General features: G+C 46.1%; 1 long non-coding RNA gene across 1 annotated transcript in view; it reads right to left on the bottom strand.

Moving 5' to 3' along the window:
• Nucleotides 1–403: 403 nt before the first annotated feature.
• Nucleotides 404–9,107, bottom strand: part of LOC127487278 (uncharacterized) — a 53,910-nt gene continuing 45,206 nt past the window's right edge. Inside the window, exons 2-3 of the long non-coding RNA XR_007913986.2 lie at nt 2,182–2,242; nt 404–778 (exon numbers count right to left, since the gene is read on the bottom strand). This is a non-coding gene — a long non-coding RNA (uncharacterized lncRNA). The remainder of the gene's footprint in view (nt 779–2,181; nt 2,243–9,107) is intronic.

Raw genomic sequence — 9,107 nt, 5'->3', positions numbered from 1 at the left:
ATGTCCCAGCTTCCTCCCTTGCTCTGCATGGCCGTGGTCACGGCGGCTGTGATTGGAAGTGTCAAGCCGCACGCATACCTCTGGAGTGAGGTCCGCTGTGTGTACTCGTTTTCCACTCTGTCCTTGAACACCACACATACATGATGGCCCAGCAGGATGAGAGGACGTATCAGGTCCCCGAAGGACTGACAAGCAGGTGTCCACCGATCAGACGCGCGCATCCGAAAAGTAAGCATTGAGGTAAGCCATTGAGGCTCTGGAATTTATTCCCTAGGGTCTAACATTGCCTTCATTTCTTTTGCATAACTGACAGGTAGATTTTAAAAAGTGGCCAAGAAGAAGGGCTTTGGCGTCAGACAGAGCTGAATGTGAATATTTGTTCTTCCAACCGTGGCTATGTAGACTTCGGCAACTTGCTCACTCCCCCTGGGTCTCAGATCCCCTATCCTGGAAACACCCACACCCATTTGTCACGTGGTTATGGGAGGGACATAAAATTAGCATGTCAAAGTGTCAGCTGCTGGCTGCCTTCAACAGGTGTTTCCTTCCTCTTCCCCCTAAAAGTTTATCCCATGCAAGATCCAGGTGCAGCCCTGGCTCAAAACATTTTCCAAGCGTCAGGGACCCAGCATTTGGAAATCACAAAACATGATCATGGAATCTCAGACAGCCATCTGCTATTGGTTTCTCTAATGCAAATTCTACAAACCAGAGTCTGAAAGGCTGTTCTCATCCTCAGCTGTGTTTTGTTTGCTGTGTGTTCTCAGCTTAGTTGACACTGTTAAAAAAAAAAAAAACTCAATAAAAACCCCAATTGCTACCTTTTCTTAAGTCATTGAATGCTTGACCCACATTTCCTCACCCTCAGCGACAGTGGAGGGGAGCAGAGTGGCAGCTGCCGACTCCGCGCGGGGCTGAATGTCTCCAAAGTGCCCTCGTCACCTGCTACTACCTGTCTGGTGCCTGGAAGCGCCTGACTCGAGCCCTGCCTGGGTCTGTTGTCTGACCACAAAGATTGTAACTGTGGCCATGTGCCTAGCACACGTAGCAAGCTATCTACGGTGCAAGGTAACCTGAACCATCTAACAGAAGAGGTACACTTCGCATTCCTATGATCTGGAAGAGAAAAATGAGTCACAAGGAAATTCATTAACTTGTCCAAGATCATGTAACTGGAAGTGTCACTGCATCTCAGGAAGTCCAGCTCTCGGGGCTGTGCTGTAAGACCACGGCATCACCCCATCTTTTGTGCTAGTCAGTCCATTTTTGTGCTATAAGCATGTGTGTGTAGCACCGATTTCCCCCGAGTCCTCCTGGTGGGCAGCTTGCAAGAGCCACTGCCTATTTGCAGGAGATGCTAGACGCAGATTCATTTTTGGAATTAATTCTCGAGGAAATAGTGCATAGGGCCCCAGGGACTTTGTAGACCGCGCTTGATTGCCCGTGACTTTGGTCGGGGAGAGAGAAGAGCACCAAGTGAAATGGAGAGAATGGCAGATTCTCTGCCAGCTGCCTCCTCTTGCCAGTGCCATCGGAGCAACTGTACTGCCTTGCAAGAAATCTCCAGATTCTTTTGTCCTACAATAATAAAGAGAAAGTTTCAGAGCTAATTTACTTGCGGCCCCCTCATTGAAGCCAAAACCTCAACAATGAGCAAAAAAAAAAAAAAAAGTGCCCAGGAGGCAGCCTTATTTGGGGCAGTGAATATCCAAAAACTCTCTGCGAAGGATGATGTTAATAGAATCACTGTAGCTACTGGAAACTCTGAAGTATCGGGAGGTTAACCGACTCCTCCCAGCTCATAATCGCTTGGGTCTCCTGACTCCCGATGCCCTGGCTCTGTCTCTCTGAGATTCCAATAATAATCCTGACCTTATTATTCTGACTGTGGAGTTGTTTCTTTGAGGCTGAAAAACATTTTTATTGGATTTTGAATCTCATAACAATTCTACAGCATGGGTAAAGGCAACACATCAAACTTTTAAAAGGATGCAACCCGAGTCTCGGAGAAATTTTCCGACTGAACACGCTGCAGCCACGAAGCAGAACGTACTAGAGAAATAAGAGCAACTCTGTCTCCTACTGCGGTGGATACTCGACAGCAGTAACTGGCCAGGCACCTTGGTGGTCCTAGAGTCTGCGCTGCGGGAGCTGTTTCAGAGTGCTGGGTGCAAGACTTACCAAAGCTTGATATCCAGGGTGTGGAGGTGGGCGGAGTGCAAAAAGAATCAGACCCAGGAATCTGGAAATGGGAAACAGGGAGGAATAACTACCAGAGGTGAGAGAGACCCAAAAGTTGCAGGGTGCCCAACAGTTTGGCAGGAGAAAAGGGACAAGTGTCTCTTTGGATCGCATAGGTCGCACATGACAGATACCTAACCTCAGCCAGAGGCACACGTGGCTGGAATCTTTCAGCTAACAAGTGTCTGGATTTGAAAGTCCAAGGCCAAGTGCAATGACCACTTGAGTGTCCTAAGGCTCCCAGGCTCCTTCTTAGCTGTGTGGCCCTCCATCCTTAGCCTGTGGCTTCAGCCCTATTGCTCAAAATGTGGAGGTTGTGTCCATTGTCCAAGACGGAAGTGGGAAAGGCTGAAGAATCAAGGGGCCATCAGCTGAGACCGTCTCCTACCAAGAGACATTTCTGAAGCCCCCTACCTGCTCTGCAGTGCTTGGTTGCATCTTGCCAGCCAGAATGATGTTATTCTACAACCCCTCCTGATTGAAAGGGAGCCAGATAACTGAGCCCCTGTTGGTTTTGAGATGGCTCAGTGCTATTCTGAACAGAATTTGTATTAGTTAATATCTTAATAGGAAACAGATGCCACACTGAAATAAAAATATTAAGACTATAAACGGGGCCAGCAGTGTGGAGCAGCGGGTTAAATTGCCACTTGTGAGGCCAGCATTCTATATCAGACTATTGACTCAAGTCCCAGCTGGGGGCCGGCACTGTGGTGTAGTGGGTAAAGTCACCACCTGCAGTGCCGGCATCCCATATGGGTGCTGGTTCAAGACCCAGATGCTTTACTTCCGATCCAGATCTCTGCTGTGGTCTGGGAAAGCAGTGGAAGATGGCCCAAGTGCTTAGGCCCCTGCACCCACGTGGGAGACCCAGAAGAAGCACCTGGCTCCAGATTGGCAAAGCTCTGGCCTTTGCAGCCAACTGGGGAGTGAACCAGCAGATGGAAGACCTCTCTCTCTCTCTCTGCCTCTCTTCTCTCTATGTAACTCTTAACTTTTAAATAAATAAATAAATCTTTAAAAGTCCCAACTGCCCATTTCAGATCCAGCTCCCTGCTAATGTGCCTGGGAAGGCAGAGGAAGATGGCCCAAGTGATTTTGCCCCTTAGCCCCCACATGGGAGAACCAGATGGAGTTTCTGGCTCCTGACCTCGGTTTGGCCCATCCCTGGCTGTTGTGATCATTTGGGGAGTGACCAACATATGGAAGACCTCTCTGTAACTGTCTTTCAAGTAAATAAATAAATCTTAAAAACAAAAATAAGAACGAGAAGACTACAAATGGACCCCATGCAGTGGTATGGGTGGGTGGAGGGTTGACTCCGTAACCCAGCCTAGTGACAGAACTTGCTTTGGGGCCAATGAGGGGTAGAGCAGGTGATAGAAGAACCAGGAAGGGCAGAAGCAGACTGTAGTGCACTTGGGTCAAAGGACACGGTCGGACCACGCCAGTCACAGGAAGAGGAAAGAGACTGATAGCCTGCACACTTTCCATCTTCTCGCTAGTATCTGCCAAAGCTCCCTATTGGCCAGACTAACTAGAAAGCAGAGCAGAAAAGAACCTTCCGGAATCTTTCATATAGGAAACTCACAGGAGACAGATTTGTAAGCAGAGACAAACCCTCCTAGGACTGTGTCCCCCTGCCTGAGCACTGTCATTCGAGTCCCCTGCCCTTCTCTCTGCTAAGTTTCTTGTCCCCAGCTCAGGAATCACATCCTCAGAAAGGCCTTGCTTGACTGCCTAGGCTTGAGTGGACCCTCTGAACCAAGTCCTCAAGGGACCCCCCCAGAGGCTCTCATGCCCTGTCCTTGCTTGCTTACCTGGCAGATTCTTCACCAGGCCAAATGGGCCTTTACCAGCGTGTTTATTTCTGCACTGGCCAGTGAAAACCTCTCAGTGGAATGTATTAGATGTGCAGTCAATATTTCCTTGAACTTGTCGGTGCAACATAGAAATGGCCGGATGAAGCTGGCATTGTGGCACAAGGAGCTAAGCTACTGCCTGCAAAGCCAGCCTCCCATACTGGAGCAACACTTCAAATCCCACTTGCTCTGCTTCCAATCTGGCACCCTGATAATGTACCTGGGAAGGCAGCAGATGTATCCCAAGTGTTTGAGCCACCCATATGAGAGCCACCCACATGGGAGACCCCATGGAGCTCCAGGCTCCTGGCTTCAGCTTGGACCAGCATGGTAACTGCAGCTATTTGGGGAGTGAACCAGAGGATGGAAGATTCTCTCTCTGTCTCTCTCTCTCTCTCTCTCTCTCTCACACACACACACAGTCCTTACAAATAAATAAAGCTTTTTTTAAAAAGAAAATAGAAATCAGTAGATCTCCTATGACTTGTGACACGTGGAATGCACGCATGGACAGTTGTGTTGCCCTGTGAGATATTTCATTTCCGCCTAGGAGATCATCCCTACTGCAATGCTGAGAACTGCTCTGCAAGAGGAGACCCGGTGTCTCTGCCCTGGCTCATGCTTGAGAAGCAGGGACAAATTCTTTTGGGACTCCATGCCCAGAGCCATCCTTTTATCCCAAGGTTGGTGCTCTCCCATCTCTCGGGTGAGTTATGAAGTAGGGCGTGGGGCAACACTTCCAGCTATTTCTCTATGTATGGGAATATGGCTGTGGCAGGGGTGTGGGGGAGTGTGCCCATGTGTCTACCGTGCACACAGATGGCCATGAGAAGGAGGGGCTGGAGGGGGGGCTTTGCCAAATGGTCCCTACACACCTCTCTTGCCTTGAAAGAAGAGTGAGAAAGATCTAGGAGGCAGGTTTGTTGGCATGGGTTCACGGTACCTAGAGAACGGGAGGATGACACCCTTGCCCGTTATCTTGACCAAAGATAACCAGATTTTCTGTCTCCCTCTCCCAAAACAGCAGATGGATTTTCTAGTTGCGTGTTATGCAAGTGGTTGTAGCTGTTACACTAACAAACCCTTTGCTCCTCATGCCTGCCGCTTCACTGAGCAGAGCCAGGGCTCCTGTGTCCATGGTTTGCATTCCTTTTGTACCGAACAGAAATGTGGCCCATCTACCATGCAGGAGACCACTGGGCCGGACACAGGTTCCTTACTGGTTCTGCACCTGCATCGTGTAACACAGCCAGCAACCGGTAGGTGTTGCAGAAATAGAACTCTCACATATTCTCATGAAACCGTCTCTCCTTCCCAACAGGACATGGTCTTCACGGTGACCATCAGGAGGTCAACATCATCGTACCATGGCCCTTCTACTTTCACATGTCCCACTTTCTGTGTCACTGTTGGCATTCTTAGACCTGAACTTGCTGGGCATCCAATTAGCTCCAAACAGTTGATGTGATGCCATTAATAAATTAGAGGTGCTCTTATGTTACTAATAAGTTAGTAGACTTGCTTATGTTTTGGGAATATCTGGAAAACTTTGGGTTGTAAAATAGCATTATGAAAACCACATTTTCAAAATTCTCGAAAGATCATGTTTTCAGATAGTTGGGAAGGATGTGATTTGCACCTGTCACGTTCCACGCATTCCAAAACGGAGGCACTTATGCTTATGTGGGTGTACACGCAAAGATCCTGTCTTTCTGATAATTTAATGATCACAAATTGGGACTATGTTGATTTGGATGTTCTCTGTGTAGATGGCTATAAAACTATATATTGGTTAGAATTCCTAAATATTTGTGTACCTGGCAATCTGGTGCTGAAATTTCAGTCTTTCACAGCCTACCTTCTTGTTAGAGCCCCTGTCTGTCCAGACCCTCCTACCATCCTTCTAGGTCTCATCCAGCCATCCAACCCATACTGATGATGGCCTCACTCAGTTCCATGTTTTATAAATTTCACCCCAAGAAGAACCATTTTAGCACATTTCACCTATTTTCTACTTTTGATGATGAGCAACTTACTGTCTCTTTATGGAGTTTCAGTTTTTATTTCATATAAGTACACATTTCATATCTCAGCTAATATTAACATATATTGAACACTCTAATTCATTTAATCTTTCCCATCATGTACATTATTATTGTTCCCATTTTATCAGATACAGTAATGAATGTGAAGAGAATTTTTAAGATTTTTTTTTATTTATATGAAAGGCAGAGTTACAAAGTGAGAGAGGAAAGACAGAGGGAGAGCTTCCATTCACTGATTCACTCCCTGAATGTTTGCAATGCCAGTTAGGAGCTAAGAATTTCATCTGGGTTTCCCACCTGGGAGGCAGGGGCTCAAGTCCCCTTTTTCCACTGCTTTCCCAGGCTCATGACCAGGGAGCTGCATTGGAAGTGGAGCAGCTGAGACTCTGACTGGTGCTCCTATGGAAGGCCGGCATGCAGGCAGTGGCTTAACCACTGAGCCACAGTGCAGGCTCCATGTGGAGATCTCGGGTAACTTTTCCTAGATCACACACAGTTAAGTTCATTGATCCATTCTTTCCACAACTCTTAAATATTTATTTGTTGTACTGGATGTCAGGGACTGTGTAACAAAATGTTGTTGGGGTGGAACAGCTGTGGTTTTACAGCTTTAGCTACACCTGTAGAACGTTCCATAAAAGCCAGGAAAAGCACCCGCCAGATGCATGATTTGGTCTCCTTATTCATTGAGTTATTGTACATGGCACACGATTTTTCACTTTCCAAGCAAGAACTTCACTGTCGTAAGTTCAATGTTAAGTTGAGGCGCTATCGTAAGGATCCCTCTGCCCTCTATAATATGTCCCTTCTTCCTGGCAGGATTAGGTGTTCACACAGCCTGGCTTACCTAGCCAAAGAATGCCATCCCCAGGACTCTCTTTCTCCAGGAAAAACGTTGATCTGGTGTTAGGAATCTGCTTCCACACCCAGCGGCCCACATGATGCTGTTTTGTTTATAGTTGTGTATTGACCTTAATGCAGTGCTTATCAAACTGCTTCTGTCCAAGTGTCCGACACTTCTTCCCAGAGTCTGACCCAACCGATCAAGGATTCTTGCAGCTCTTAGCCAAATGATTTGCTTCTGTCAAATTTTTTAGTGGAGGTCAGGCATTGTGGTCCAGCAGGTTAAGTGCCCGCTTGGGATGCCCACATCCCACATCAGAGTGCCAGTAGAGTCCTGGCTACTCTGATTCTGATATGACTCCTCGCTAATGTGCCTGGGAAGCGGCAGATGATTGCCCAAGTACTTGGGTCCCTGCCAACCTGAATGGTACTCCAAGGCGACTTTGCCCAGATGGCCCCTAGACATTTGGAGAATGAAATGACAGATGGAAGATCTCTCTGTCTTTTAAATAAATAAATGTTTTCAAAAGTCTACATAAACATTTAATGGAGGAAAGATGTTCTTTTCTCAAGAGGGTTATATAAAGCAATTATCCAGTATTGGGAATTACGGTGTTGCTAATATTTATGATTCTTAAACAAAGATGAAGTAACACTTCTAGAATTTATGGCAAATAAAATATACTAGAGTTTTGATCTGAACACAGCCTAACATTCCCAAAGCCAAACTTACTCAATAGACAGACATGGAATTTTCTTCAAGGATTCCAAAGAACTAAGTGGAGTCTAGTTATTAAAACTTCCCATTTCACTGTTAATTAAGTCCAGATCTTTATGTGTGATGACTTGTCCACAGCAGGTAATATCAGAGTGGTTAGTGGCACACAGCCTCATAATTCCTGTTAGAAATATTCTCTAGGTAATCTGGTCATTTCAGTTGCTTGCAGAATATGCCACTCCTACTACATTTAAAACTTCTTTCGACTAGGGAAATTCTGAAGCAAGCAAATCTTTACGTGATAAATTATGAGGTAAAGTGAGGCGCATCTCTGTTATGAACTGTATGTATTGGTATACTTAGGGACTTGAAAGAGGTTGTGGAAACATGGGATGAAAAGGTAAGTTCAAGGGGGAACAGTTAGCTTAGCACTTAAGATACCATCCTGTCACATATCTGGGTTTGGTTCTCAGCTCCAGCTCCTGACTGTAGCTTCCCATGTAGACTCTGGGAGGCAGCAGCGATGATTCAAAAAATTGGATTCTTTCCCCCAAGCCCTGTCCATGCAGGCATTTGGAGAATGAACCAGTAGATGAAAATTGTCTGTTTCCTTCTCTTTCTCTTTGTTTTTTCTGGGTCTCTCTGCCTGTCAAATAAATTCACAAAAGTTTTTAAAAATAAATTAGAAAATAAGTTCATTTTTATGCAAAATATTTTTGAAATCACAGCATAGGTTTTTTTTATAACACACATTCTTTTTTGCACCAAAATAACTCATCTTTAAATTTCATTTTCCATGAACTTTTTGAAATATGACAAAGCCTGAGGGTTGTTTCATTGTCTGCTCGGAAGCCATGGAAAAACAGACAAGAACCAGAGGAGAATTTAATGTGACACCAGCCCTGGAAAGCACAGGAACATTTGAGCAAATGCCTACTGATTGCATCAGACTTCCGCGTACCATTTCCTTCTTGCTTTGCCTTGCTCTGTCTTCTAGGGGCGCTCTAAGGCCATCCATGGGAAGTCCCATGCCCCTCCCCAAACTGTGAGCGTCCATGGCGTTCTGTGGGCAATGCAGGGAGGCCATTCCATTTTTGTTGTACCTGCTGATACATTGATTGGAAACCAGCCCAGACCATGGCGGGAAGCTCAGACATCCATGGCTGTGATTTCGGTAAAGGACAGGCTGCTATATCTGAGTTTTTCCGTGACTTGCAAAAACAAAACAAAAGAGCACAGGTCAGCACGCACAGTGAGTCGGTAGGGGAAGGAGCAGTCTAAAAATATTAAAAGGGGAAGTTTTTGTACAACACAGAACTTGTGGGCAGATGTGCTTCAGTAAGCCGAGCTTAGGTAGCAATGCTTCTTAAATAACTAGACCAGGTGATTTAGAAAGAA

This window comes from Oryctolagus cuniculus, chromosome 2 (genome assembly GCF_964237555.1).
Source record: "Oryctolagus cuniculus chromosome 2, mOryCun1.1, whole genome shotgun sequence".
Taxonomy (NCBI): domain Eukaryota; kingdom Metazoa; phylum Chordata; class Mammalia; order Lagomorpha; family Leporidae; genus Oryctolagus; species Oryctolagus cuniculus.
This window is presented reverse-complemented; position numbering and strand designations above follow the sequence as displayed.